At 30.7% G+C, this 13,440-nt stretch overlaps 1 non-coding gene across 1 annotated transcript; it reads left to right on the forward strand.

Annotated features, from left to right (window-relative positions):
* The first annotated feature begins 13,152 nt into the window (after positions 1–13,152).
* On the forward strand, positions 13,153–13,226 carry TRNAI-AAU (transfer RNA isoleucine (anticodon AAU)). The gene has a single exon. It is a non-coding gene; the product is annotated as a tRNA-Ile (tRNA).
* Positions 13,227–13,440: the final 214 nt, after the last annotated feature.

The raw sequence follows: 13,440 nt of genomic DNA on the forward strand, positions 1-13,440 counted from the left end.
AAACAATAAATAAAACCATGATAACGAAAATGATAAATTTTTTTTATTAAGAATAAGAAACAAAATGTAAAAATTTATTAATTACCCAAAACAAAAAAATAAAACCTGAAATTAAAATTCAATTAAGAACTGCATCAGGATAAAAAGGTTGTATACTGTATTCATAAACTTTTGATCAAATATTTTTAACTTACTATATTAAAAATGTAAGAAGAATAATTTCAAATTACTTAAAGTACGTCACAAATCACGAGTAGTTAACAAAACAAAAGGTCTGTTTCTAGTTTTGATTACTAGTAAACAAAATATAAATTATACAGTATGTATAAAAAAACAAGGGTTAAATATGTTTTTCGTCCCTTAAGTATCACACGATTTCGGGTTTAGTCCCTACTCGAAATTTTCATGGTTTTTAGTCCTCATAGTTTTAAAACTCTTAATATTAGTCCTTAAAATTGGACAGCGTTAACTTTTAGTAGATGTGGCAAACGGTGATGCCACGTCTTATGCCAGCTTGCCTCTTCACTCTCTGTCATGTTGCTTGTGTCGTTCGTCTTCTCCGGCAGAGCAGAGCCTCCATCGGACCAGCCACTCAGTCCAAGGCATTGCCGGCGACACCAATCGCCACCTGGGACCATTGTCGGCCGCGGCGTCGATTTCTCCTTCCTTGCCGTTTCTCCGCGCGCGAGAGAAGCTCTCTCGTTCCTTCGCCAATCGCCGCCTGAGAGAGCCCAGCCTCCGCGAGCCACAAACTTTAATCTTTAATTTGTACTTCCTTTTCTCTGTTTTCTTCCTTTTGTGATTACAATCATCCCCTTCTACCAACCTAAATCACCAGTACTGAACAAGGAAAATTAGTCAACTGCATAGATAATAAGTTTACTAAACAATTATGAAGAACATTGAACTACCTTCTTAACAACATTCTCGATCTCAGTTATAAATGATGGGATCTTCTTAATCACTTATGTGTATGACAGATTTTTGGCAAATGAATCAGCAAGGTCGTTTTGCCCAATATCAATCAAGTAGAGTGCATTGTGGAAGCCTTCGTCACTGATGAAATTTCTCACCTGTGTAAGTTTGCAGTCCAATCAGTTCATTCTTAAATACAAACTCAAATGTATATTGAATATATTTTGCCCCAATAATTAAGTACTACTTCTTTTTAAGAGCGAAAGCCAATTCATTTAAAAAATATGCAGGTAGCCTAACAAAAGTAGTGTTAAAATCTGAACAACGAAAGCATCATAGCATAGGGAAAATCTGAACTCCATTGAATCAGACTTCATTCTTTGAACAAGACTAATTTTGGTACATTAATAGGGGTTAGAACTCAGAAAAGAATCAGAGTACTGAGAAAAAGATAGGGATAGAGAGAGACATATAGGGGTGTAACGGAACTTCCTCCTAGGAGGCTCATCGGTGGCGGCAGCGTCATCGTCGGTGGTTGGGGTCCACCGGCGCAGGAGGAGAAGAGAGGAAGTGTTGGAATTGGCAGGAGCGTGAGCATTGTTGTTGGTGTTGGTGTTACTGGGTGAGGAAGAGGGAGTGACGTGGACCCACTTCTTCTTCCACTTCCTGACGGGGCCGGTGAAGACGGTGGTGGAACCGTAACGAAAGGAGGCACAACTCTCTCAGGCGGCGATTGGCGGAGGAACGAGAGAGCTTCTCTCGTGCGCGGAGAAAAAGGCAAGGAGGGAGAAATCGACGTCGCGGCCGGTAATGGTCCCGGTGGTGATTGGTGTCGCCGGCGATGCCTTGGACTGAGCGGAAGGTCCGACACAGCGGCTGGTCCGATGGAGGCTCTGCTTTGCCGGAGAAGACGAACGGCACAAGCAACGTGGCAGAGACTGAAGAGGCAAGCTGGCATAAGACGTGGCCTCGCCATTTGCCACATCTACTAAAAGTTAACGCCGTCCAATTTTAAGGACTAATATTAAGAGTTTTAAAACTATGAGGACTAAAACCATCAAAGTTTCAAGTAGGGACTAAACCCAAAATCGTGTGATACTTAAGGGACGAAAAATATATTTAACCCAAAAAACAACTCTAAATATATTATTATAATTTGATTATTAGAGTTAATTTTTAAATAATTCGAAAAATACTAGTTAATAAAAATGCCTATTTTAAAAAATATTAATATAATATTTATATAAAAATTAAATTTAATTTCAATTTAAAAAGATAAAAATATTCTATTTTAAAAATTTTGATATTGAATTGAATAAAAATAACAAATATAAAAACTGAATTAGAAAAATAAAAAATAACAAAAAAAACTACAAACTAGTTTGTAACACATAGTATTTATATATAGTTAATGACATTATAAAAGAAAATTTAATAAAATTAACAAAAAAATATGACTTAATTAAAAAGCCAGAATCACAAGGACTAAAACAAAATTAAAGTATTATTTAAGCCTCCCAATAATTATTCATTTTACGTGCATTTTAAGACTTAATATAAAATCACTTGTAAAATCTATCATTGAAAAATTGTGTTGAAAAAGTTGTTGGAGACTTTATTTTAGAAAGCTTAAAATAATAACTTTACCTGTTTGGTCTTAAATCGCCCTGATTATTACTATGAAATATGTTTATGCAGAAATCTAATAATATTTGATGAATTTATCTTATATTCTGTTTATAAACAGTGGCTTAAGACAGAGAAAACGATGGATAGACAAAAGTTAACTATAAAAAAAATATTAAAAATAAATAAAATTTGTGTCGATTTAATGAAACTATTAAATAAAATTACTTTATTTATTTTAATATTTTATTTTTTAAAGTTAATATCAACTTAACATGCTACAAAAACTATTACAAATATATAAGGTTATCGTCGACTTAAATCGATACTAAGTTATATATTTTGAATTCGTGTGTGATTTTCATGTCAATACAAATTGTAAATTATTTTTGATCTAAAGGCTTAGATTTAAATATCATAAATCTTCTCACTCATAATTTTTTTTCTCTCACTTCCTATATATATCTAATTACACTCATTTTTTCCATTCACATTCATAAATCTCCTCACACTCAACTCTTTTATCTACAACCATCTTTTTCACCCACATTCATCTCTTTCGTACACACACATATCTTTCATTTACATTTTCTTCCTTCTATCCTTCATTCATATTCTTCTCCTCACCTTCATCATTTAAACTTCATCTTCTTCATCCCTCTCATTCACATTCATCTTCTTCATCCACTCTTATTTTCTTCATCATTATAAATTTTTTTCATACCTCTTTGCTCATTTTTTGCACTCATATTTGTTATCTCATTTCACTCATTATTTTATATTTTTATCCATATAAGTATGATTATTTTAAAATTTGTTGTCATTAGCATTGGTTTAACCAACACTATTAGCATCTACTTAGTGTCGACTTAGCCAACACTATTAGCATCCACTTAGGGTTGACTTAACCAATGTTATTAGAGCTCGCTTAACCCACGCTATTAGCATCCGCTTAGCCCAAGTTATTAGCATCCATTAATAACAATCGACAATAATATGTTAACTTCCACTCTTTTAGTATTTCTTTTGTTTAGAACGCAAAGTTGACTTTTCAGTGTCGATTTTTTCTCAATTGTATTGGTTTTTGACCGACTCTAATAATTAGTTTTCTTATAGGGAGCCAAAAGACTAAGTGAAAAAATGAGTTATGTTAGATTTATAAATTTGTGCAATTTTTCAATGTTTGTTGAGGGGACCAACATAGAAAGTGCTTTTACGTTAATTAATATTTCATCTACCTAGAATTAAAAAAAGAAACTTGTTACAATTCCATTACAACTCAAAATAAGTTTTTGACGATTAGCTATGTCACTCAAGCAACTAATTAACAACTTAAAGCAAGACTTAAGCAACTATATTTAATGTTGTCACAAGAATCACCACTCAAGCATCTAGTGGTTCACTTAAGTAGTAAATTTCATCACTAAAACTGTATTTAGCTAGTTATTTGAGTAAAAGAGACATGAAGACGATTCTCTCTCCTCTAATAGTTAAGTCATTAAATGATTTAGATTATCACTCAAGTGATAGTGTGTGGACACTCAAATGATAATGAGATGCTAAAATGAGAAAAAGGTTGAACCAAAAATCTTTCATCTTGAATGGATAACTCTCATGCATCACATTGATAATTAAAGCAACATTTCATTGCATGTGAAAGTGTGTTTTGTGTGCGATTGATTGATCTACTATTAAAAGGGTATTGTTTTGGAATGTAGGGTTGAGGTCAACGGTCCAATGTCAAGTGATTCACCTAGGGTCCAAAAGTTGTCCTAAAGTCCAAGCCCTCTCGTAACCGCTCGTCCAAGCTGTTCAGAGGGTACTTGCAGAAGGCACTCCGATACCAAAGTTAGCTCAACGTTTGGTAGTTCGAGTATTAATAATGTAGTAAATATAAATCACCTACTTTCTAAACTTAAACCTATGTTTATAAATTTTGGAGTGAGTTTTTTTATTAACAACAACTTAATGAAGACTTAATTGTGGGTAATCACACTTTACCTTTAAGTTAGTCAGTATTATAGTTAATTGTCTTGACCATTGACCAATTAATTTGATTCTATGACCGTTCAGTCTTGATGGTGACTTGCTCATGGATCTGAATGACAATTAGTCCTTTGGTTTGTGGCTGACCGAACGGTCATACGGTACACAAGGGGGTTTGTAATTGGATGAATAACACTCATCATTTGTGTCATTCAGGGGTGGTTAAGATCTTAGGTTATCCACTTGGGAAGCTTTTATACCGTTTAACTAATCGGTTGAATACATTTTTGAATTATTTGAAAATATGACTATTAAAGGGCGCACACGTGACACTTTGAATCAAGCCTATCAGAATTCAAAGAGTCAACTGTTGTGAGCCGTTGAATCTGACGTTATCTAACAACTAAGGGTGACTGATAGGAGACGCCTTCGTAGCTATAAATAAGGGTGAGTCTTGCCTATCATTTTTACCTTTGCTTTCGTACTTTCTTTTGCAGACTGATCGTTCTTCACATTTTAGGTAATAATGTTTATCCGCTTATTCCCCTTGCACATGATCAAGTTGAACATCGTGGCACTTTTTGTAGACTCAACAAAGCAAGTATGCTTAGCCCACCACCTTAACTAACGTCCCATGCGGAAACAAGTTAGATATTCCTCAACCTTGCGAGACACCTAGTCATAATCTGGAATGACTGGGAGAGATTGAGAAGTCACATCCCCCTTATTGGCAATGTTGATTTGCAACTGAACGTTGGTCTCAACATCATCGACAGGTAAGACCTTATTTGTATCTACATTGACCACCTGTCGACTGAATTTTTGTCTCATCCAGTTGATCCCAAAACAAAATACGCGACAAACAATAACACTGATGACGAAGAAGCGTCATCTGCATACCCTCGACTGCTCCTTCCCTTTCACTCCTCAAACGAAGACAAACAAACTATCATAATGTATATTATGCAAGTTGATTTAGAATGATGAATTGAATTCGGGTGTGAATATAAAAGTAATTATGTGGCTTGATTGAAAAATGAATAGTTAACTTGGATGGTAATAAAAAATTGTTATTATAGTGTTAAGTGTTGGAGCTAGGTGTTTGTAAAATTGAAAAGGGCTATTAAATTAAATTTTATAGGCACTAAGTGCAATGAACTTATATTTTTGTGGATTAATTTGTATTAGTATGAATTAGATGTTAGTCTCCAATTCGTCTATTTCAATACAAGTTTTACGAAAGGTGTCTTGGTCCATTAGATCTTTTGGGGGATTAGAGTTGTGTATGTAATTCATTAGATCTTTGTTTTAGTTTGATTATTATAACTTTGAGAAAATAAAAATATGAATGTAGTTCCTTTATTCTTAACAAGTCAAAAGATAGTTATTTATATATAAAAGAGAATTTTGATAGGAAACTATCTTATAATTTTATATGAGTGGTTTAATTATTTATGAATTTGTGTTCGTGTAATAATTATTACGATTATATTTAAAATGCTAATAAACGAGAACAATAAGCATAATATTCTAAAAAATAACTCAAAGCTGTGAACTTTTAATTTCTTTTTATTTTAAAAAATAATGAAAATATTTATAAATGTGATTTCTTTATATATATATATATATATATATATATATATATATATATATATATATATATATATATATATATATATGTGTGTGTATATATTTATATTGGATTTTAAGAAAAACTTAAACACATTTAAAAGTTTACACAATGTCATACCTGACTAAAACATATCTAACACGAAAAACTAAAATGACAAAAATATAAAGAAACTAAAATCGTAAATCAATCACTAAAAAAATAAATATTATAATTGAACGTAATATATGTAATATATATGTTTAATAAATTGGAGATATTTTCAATAGTAAACTACACTAGGTCATACTACTATTCTATATAAATTTACATTGTTATCTAAATAATTAAACTGAACTCACCTAACCACGGTTATGTGCAGGACAATGATGGTTTTCTGATAAAGGAAATGCCCACCAATTAATTAACGAGAAAATAAATATTTAATTGATTAATATTATGAACTCTAGTCAAATTTAACACTATATAGACATTAATGGGTCTGTAAATAAGTATAGACACAAATATTTTAACATTTGTGTATCAATTCGACAGTGAAACTTTATCATTTTCTTTTAGGTCTTGTTCACTTGAGTGGATTTTTTTGTTGTTTATTTGAGTCAATTTGAAGGTAAGTGAGAACGAATTTGGAAGTAAAGACTGTGACAATTAGTGTAGGATTAAATTGACGTAACAGATTAAAAAAATTTACTTCCAAATCCAATCTCATTTACCTTCAAATTCATTCAAATAATCAATAAAAAAAATTATTTTCAAATCCTCTCAAATCCCCTCAATTACTCTCCCTCAAATCCACTCAAGTGAACAAGGCCTTAAGTAAGATTAATGTTATTATAAGATGTGACAATGACGAGCACTAAAGTCAAATTATAATGATAATGAACACTATGAGTAGGAAAATACTTTTGTCATAAAATAAAGCTCATAATGTCAACTGTAGTTTGTGATGTCGCATTTGAAGATTTATTACAAATTTTAATTATCATTAAAAATTGACACATATTTCAAAATTTTAATGTCTCATTCTCTTATTCTAAAATCCTTGCCTTGGGAACACTAGGCTTTAACACAATCTTCATTAGAAGTTTCTTCAGTCTTGCAATAGAAGCTTTTGGGAGTTGGATGAAGAGAACACATGTGGAGTAGAATTAGGTTTAATACCAAGTTCATTCCTTAATAGTGTGAATTAATGAATGGAGGATCCGATATAAATAAATTATAGGGTAGATATTGTGTTTTCTATTTTAAATTTTAATATTTGTTATAAAACATCTTGGATGTTTTTTCTTCTTTGTTTTGTATACAATTTAAAATTACTCTTTAAGGAAATTAAATAAGAAGTTACAAATTAATCTATATACAATCTAGCTTTAATTAATGAAAGGAAGTATTTATTTTATCTTTCAAAGTGTTATTGGAAAATTTGGTCAACCAGTTCCTTAAAAATATAATGTGAAATGTTAATATATTTTGTTAATAAGTTGAAAAGTTTATCTGATAGCTTTTAGGAGTTACTTATTTTAATTGTTTTTTAATTTATATTGTAATTTTGCGTTTAATTTAATATAACTATATGGTTATATGACTATATAACTTATATAAATAATAGAACTTAAGAATTAAGAAACTAGATATAATCCATACACATAAACATATCAAAAAAGAAAAATATTAAAAAATTAAAATACGTTTTCAATTTTGTTTCATTTTTGTTGTATTCAATATCCTTTATTTTCATATAAAGTTTACCATAACATTTTATACATAAAAAAAATAGTTAAGTATTTTAAGAAAAAATCTACCACTTCTTTGACATTGAACATGTTTTTTAACATCAAAGTAATGTTTTTTATCATTATTTTAGTACTTTTAGTAGACAAAACATATTGAGGGATAGATAAAGCGTCATAGGTCACATGAAAATTCCTCCAGGTATTTATAATATTATATCATTTATTTACTTTTTGTATTTTTCATTTAATTTTTTTAGATAGTATTACTATGGTGTAGTGTAATAAACAAATTGGTGTGTATGAGTGTGATTATTATGTCATGTGATGAATGAAAACTCTTGTGAAAGCCGGTTATGAAAGTGATTAGGATGAATGTGATATATCTCATTACTAAGCATATAAAATAATTTATTTTCATATGTAATAATTTTAACTTCAATATAATTTTGCAAAATTTTGTTGAGAAACATCCAATGGATTAAAAAACTACATTAAGAAAATGTGAACAAAGTACTTTCTTCCTAGATATAAGAATTTAGAGTAGTTAACAATTAGATATAGTTTAATGTTATATATATATGGTTATCAAACTCACGAGTTAACTAATTAATTCGGTCGAGTTTACGAGTTCAAATAGTGTTTTCGAGTTAACTCGTAAGCAAACTCGTTTTTGGTATAGGATCAGTGAAATCGGTGGTAGACTCGCTAAACTCGCAAGTTTGGTTCTGATTTTACGAGTTTGGGAAGAAATTTTGAAAACATAAAACGACTTCGTTTTTAGGGCTTACCAGATTAGATTTTTTGAGCTTTCGTTCAAGAGATTCACTTACTGTTCATCTTCGTTCTTATTGTTCATCTTTGTTCTCACTATTCATCTTCATTCTCACTGTTCATCTTCATTATCATGCTCTCGCCTTCGATCTCGTCATTCGTCGCACCCTCGTTCATCGGGTTCGCCTCCATTGCGCCGTCGATCTCGACATTCGAACTCGACCTCCGTCGCGCCGTCGATCTCGACGTTCAATCTCGCCCTTTGTCGTGCCTTCGTTCTCGTTGTTCGATCTCACTTCTGTTCCTGCCATTCGCGCCGTCTGTCGATCTCGCCGTCGATCTTGTCTTAGAACTTGCGGGTTCTGTAAGTGTAAACCCTCTGCCACCGAAATTTGGGTTTATTACCTTTTATGTTTAGTTTGCTTGTCACTAGTTTTAAGAGCAAAGTATTTTAAAGGTGTTTCAGTGTGGTTGTTTGGGACCGAGATACGAACCTGGTTGGTGATGCTTTATTACTCTTGTATGTTTGGGATCGTTGTCTTTCCTTCAATGAGAGTGGGCGGTACCTGCGAAGATACTCCGATGCTAAAGTCAGATATGAGTAGTGGAACTTTAGTTCTCTCAAACAATGATTTTCTCACAAAGTGAACTATTTTCTCTTAGAGCAAAACGTACATTTTTTCCTTAGGTTCTCCTGTATTTAACTTAAAAAGTAAAATAAACTGATTACCTTAAAATCCGGTTAGTTGGTAAATTCAGTTACCTATCCGTAATCCACATTAGTCTTGATATTCGGTTAGTTGGCTCCGTAATCTGCGTTACGGTTAGATACTTTTGACTATTTCTTCTTTAACTGGATTGTTGATCCAATTACTTAAGTGTTGAGCGTCCGTCAACCCCATTTAACGTAATTGAGCGTGCGCTGATCTTGGCTTGATTTGGTTGATCGAGTGTCATAATGTTGCTTGACTTTTGACGAATGTCACTTGACTTTTGACGAACGCTTTGACTTGCTTATGGAGGTTTGACGAGCGCTTTCAACTATAGGATAGTTGACGAGCGTTTGGCATAGTTGGAAGATGTTGGGTCGTCTTTATAGTGGATAGAGCGATCGGTCGATTGGTTGTGGCGGACAACTACTCGGTTTAGATATCATACTATACAAAAGGTTTTATAACACTGTAACATATATTTTAATGATTTTATGTTTTATAGCATTGCACCATTTTACAACACTGCACCATTCCTTTTATTTTTCAAAAATAAAGTGTTGCACCAGTTTTAAGAGCAAAGTATTTTAATGGGTTTATAACAATGCAACATATATTTTAATGATTTTATGTTGTACAACACTGCACCATTCTTTTTATTTTTCAAAAATAAAGTGTTGCACACTGTACTATTGAAAAAATTGTGTTGCCACAATATTTTAAGCTTTTGGATATTTTATTTTTGTTATGTTTGTAGTGAAAAAGCTTATCTCATTATGTCGGGAAACACATCAAATTCAGGAGAAGTTAATCCAAGTGCATCTTCATCAGTTAAAAGTAGAAGTAAAAATGCTTTGGGAAATCAATCCGATATTGGATGGAAACATGGATTTGATGCTAATGGCGATGGAAGAAAAGTGAAATGCAACTATTGCTCAAAGATTGTAAGTGGAGACATATTTAGATTTAAGCATCATCTTGCTGGAACTAGAACCTTGTGCTTCTGTTTCGGATGAAATAAAAAATTTGATGATAAAAATAGTTGCAAAAGCTAAGAATGCTTCATTAAAGAAAAGAAAGATAAATATCGATGAAGACGAGTAAGAAAGTGAGAGTCTTGAAGGAGGACACAAGGTATTCGGTTTAAAAGGAAAAGAAAAAGTTGCTAGTACTAATAAGGGGAGAGTCCAAGCAACTATAAATCAAATGATGAAAAAAGGATACAAAGAAGAAATTGATGCTCAAGTGGTTGATTTCTTTTACACCAGCGTCATTCCTTTTAATGTAATTAGAAATCCAGCATTTGCAAAGATGTGTGAAATGATTGGTAAGTATGGAGTTGGATACAAACCACCATCTTATCATGATATCAGAGATAAGCTCTTGAATCAAGTTGTGAAGAAAACATATGCAAATCTTGAGGAATATAAGGAGGAGTGGAAGAGAACTGGATGTACAATTATGTGTGATTGTTGGACGGATAGAAAAAAACATTATATTTGCAACTTCTTGGTGAATAGTCCTAAATAGATGATTTTTCTTTATTCACTTGACACTTTAGACATTTCAAAAACTTTATAAATATGTACCATTGAATGTGGATTGAAATTCAAAAAAACTTATTAACTCTTTGACAAGCGTATCAAATTGTGAAGTAATAGCCGGTAAGACCGAATATTGTTTCTTAAGAGACTTGTGCAATACTAAATAATCATACAAATAATAACTAGTTTAAACTAAAAAATATTTCCCTAAATTTGAGTTTGCGCAAGAAAGTAAATTTGTGCATGAATAAGTAAAGGTGAACTTTGGTTGTAAAAAACACTTAGACGATGGAAAGTACACAAAATTATATGAAATGGTATTGTTGGGGTTAAATTTCACTAGCTTCACTCTTATGCATACAAACACAACTCTTATCCATTAATATGCTAATATCAACCCAAATTCCAATGCCTTGGTGAAAAGATCCTAGGTTTTCTTATTATACGTCAATCCCTTGAACCCATAATAAACAAACCCACTTTATGAACTAGGGTTTAAGACAATTGACGAATCAAGCTCCATTCCTAGATACTAGCTTCATCATGTATATGTTTTAGTTATAGGTTTCAAAGGATACATTTCAATTCTTAATGAAACAAGTATCAAGCTATGGATGACCAAAACAAAGCAAGCAAATAAACAAAAAAAAGAAAAACTAACATTAAAAACTAATTTTAATTAATTTTTTATCAACTAACTTAACACTTTTTTCACATCAATACAACATAAATCATTATTTAATACAACAAAATATAATAATAAAAATACAAAGATATTTTTATTTTCTACGGATATTACATATGTGAGATGGGGTGACACAACAACTACCGTATCGAATAAGGATCAAATTATGATTTGAAGGATTTGAGAGAGCACGAAAACTTGACAACTCTCTTAGAGTTTGAGGAAACACAAATATTTAGCAGTGAATGATCTTCTACAACCCTAATCTACAACTCTAATAGAGTTTTGATAGTGCATGAAAATGATTTGAGACAATTGAAGATTAAGGAATGAAAATTTATTTTCATATAGAATTTTAAAAATCAGACATTTTTGTAAGAGCCAATCAGCATTAAAGGACACTTTATGATTAAACGATGCAATAAATTTTTTTATATTAACAATTTATTATATATTCATAAATTTAAATGAATAATTTTTCGTATCTTTGATATCAATATTTCCACTGAATCATTTGTTACCTCTCATATTTAAATTCATTTAATGGGATATAATAAAAAAATGATGAATACTTTGAGAAAATGAAAAATAAAGTTAAAAAGGTTATTTGAAAAATGACCAGAAAAGTTTAGAAAGCTTAAGTATGGAATGATAAAGACAAATAATTTCATAGAAAAGTATTCTTAAAATATCTCACAGTAGTAAAATATAACTTTAAACTAAAACATTATATATAATAAAAAATGAGATAATTTTGGGCGCGCGTGAAATAAAGTTGCGACAAAACTAACCCGGTTTTTACTTCCTGCACCCCTACAAGGTTTTCACGAACTCCCAAATTTTAAAATGACATTTTACTAGAAAATACCTTTTAAAACAAAATTTTCAAACAAAATTTCTGAAATAAATTAAAATTAATTTATTATAATTTAAAATTAAAAATTTAAAGAAATTTTACATTTATTTTATAGAGGAACTAAATATGGACGTTGAATTTATCTCTTCATGCTTATTATAAGGTATAACAATATAAATATTTTATAGTGTGTACAAATTAGCGATTTTTTATGTTTAAAATTTAAAGTTTGTATTCAAATATTTAAAATTATGAATTTGTATGATCATTCAATTCATAATATATTATTAAAATAAAAACTAAATCATTCATAATTTAATATTTTGATGATTAAACTATTTCAAATATGGTTTTGTAAATTTTTTTATTAAAATATATACATTAATGTATTAATATGAATTGTTATCTTTAATATAAGATGTTAATATATTAAAACGAAGTGATTGTTTTCAATCATTAGTGTTTGCATTTTTTTTAGATGATAAATATTTTCGATGATTTTTCTTAAATTTACTTTCCTTTCATGTGGTGTATAAACTGAAAAATAACATTAAAACTAGCTAAAGTAAATATTATTGAAAAGTATAATGAAAAAATGTGTCAAAGTTAATGACTTTTTGCATGAACCAACGCAGGATGAAAATATTCGAAGCACTGATTAAAATAAATATGAATTAGTGAATAATTATTAACAGTGGCCTATTAGCTCAGTTGGTTAGAGCGTGGTGCTAATAACGCCAAGGTCGCAGGTTCGAGACCTGCATGGGCCAAAATTTTTGCACTTTTTGGAATTTGTACATCTCAATTTGTTTTTGGCTTACAATTTGTTACTTTGCTTAAAATGGAATACAAAAATAATGCATAAACTCGCATACAAATATATTAACTATAACTTTACTTTATTGTTATGGAATTCATCTTATTTTGTTCTATATATCTAACTGCCTTAATCTATTTTGTAAAAAGGTTTAATTTGGTTTACTT

This window comes from Vigna umbellata, chromosome 4, assembly GCF_029865625.1.
Source record: "Vigna umbellata cultivar VRB3 chromosome 4, Vumbellata_1.0, whole genome shotgun sequence".
NCBI classification, from domain to species: Eukaryota; Viridiplantae; Streptophyta; class Magnoliopsida; order Fabales; family Fabaceae; genus Vigna; species Vigna umbellata.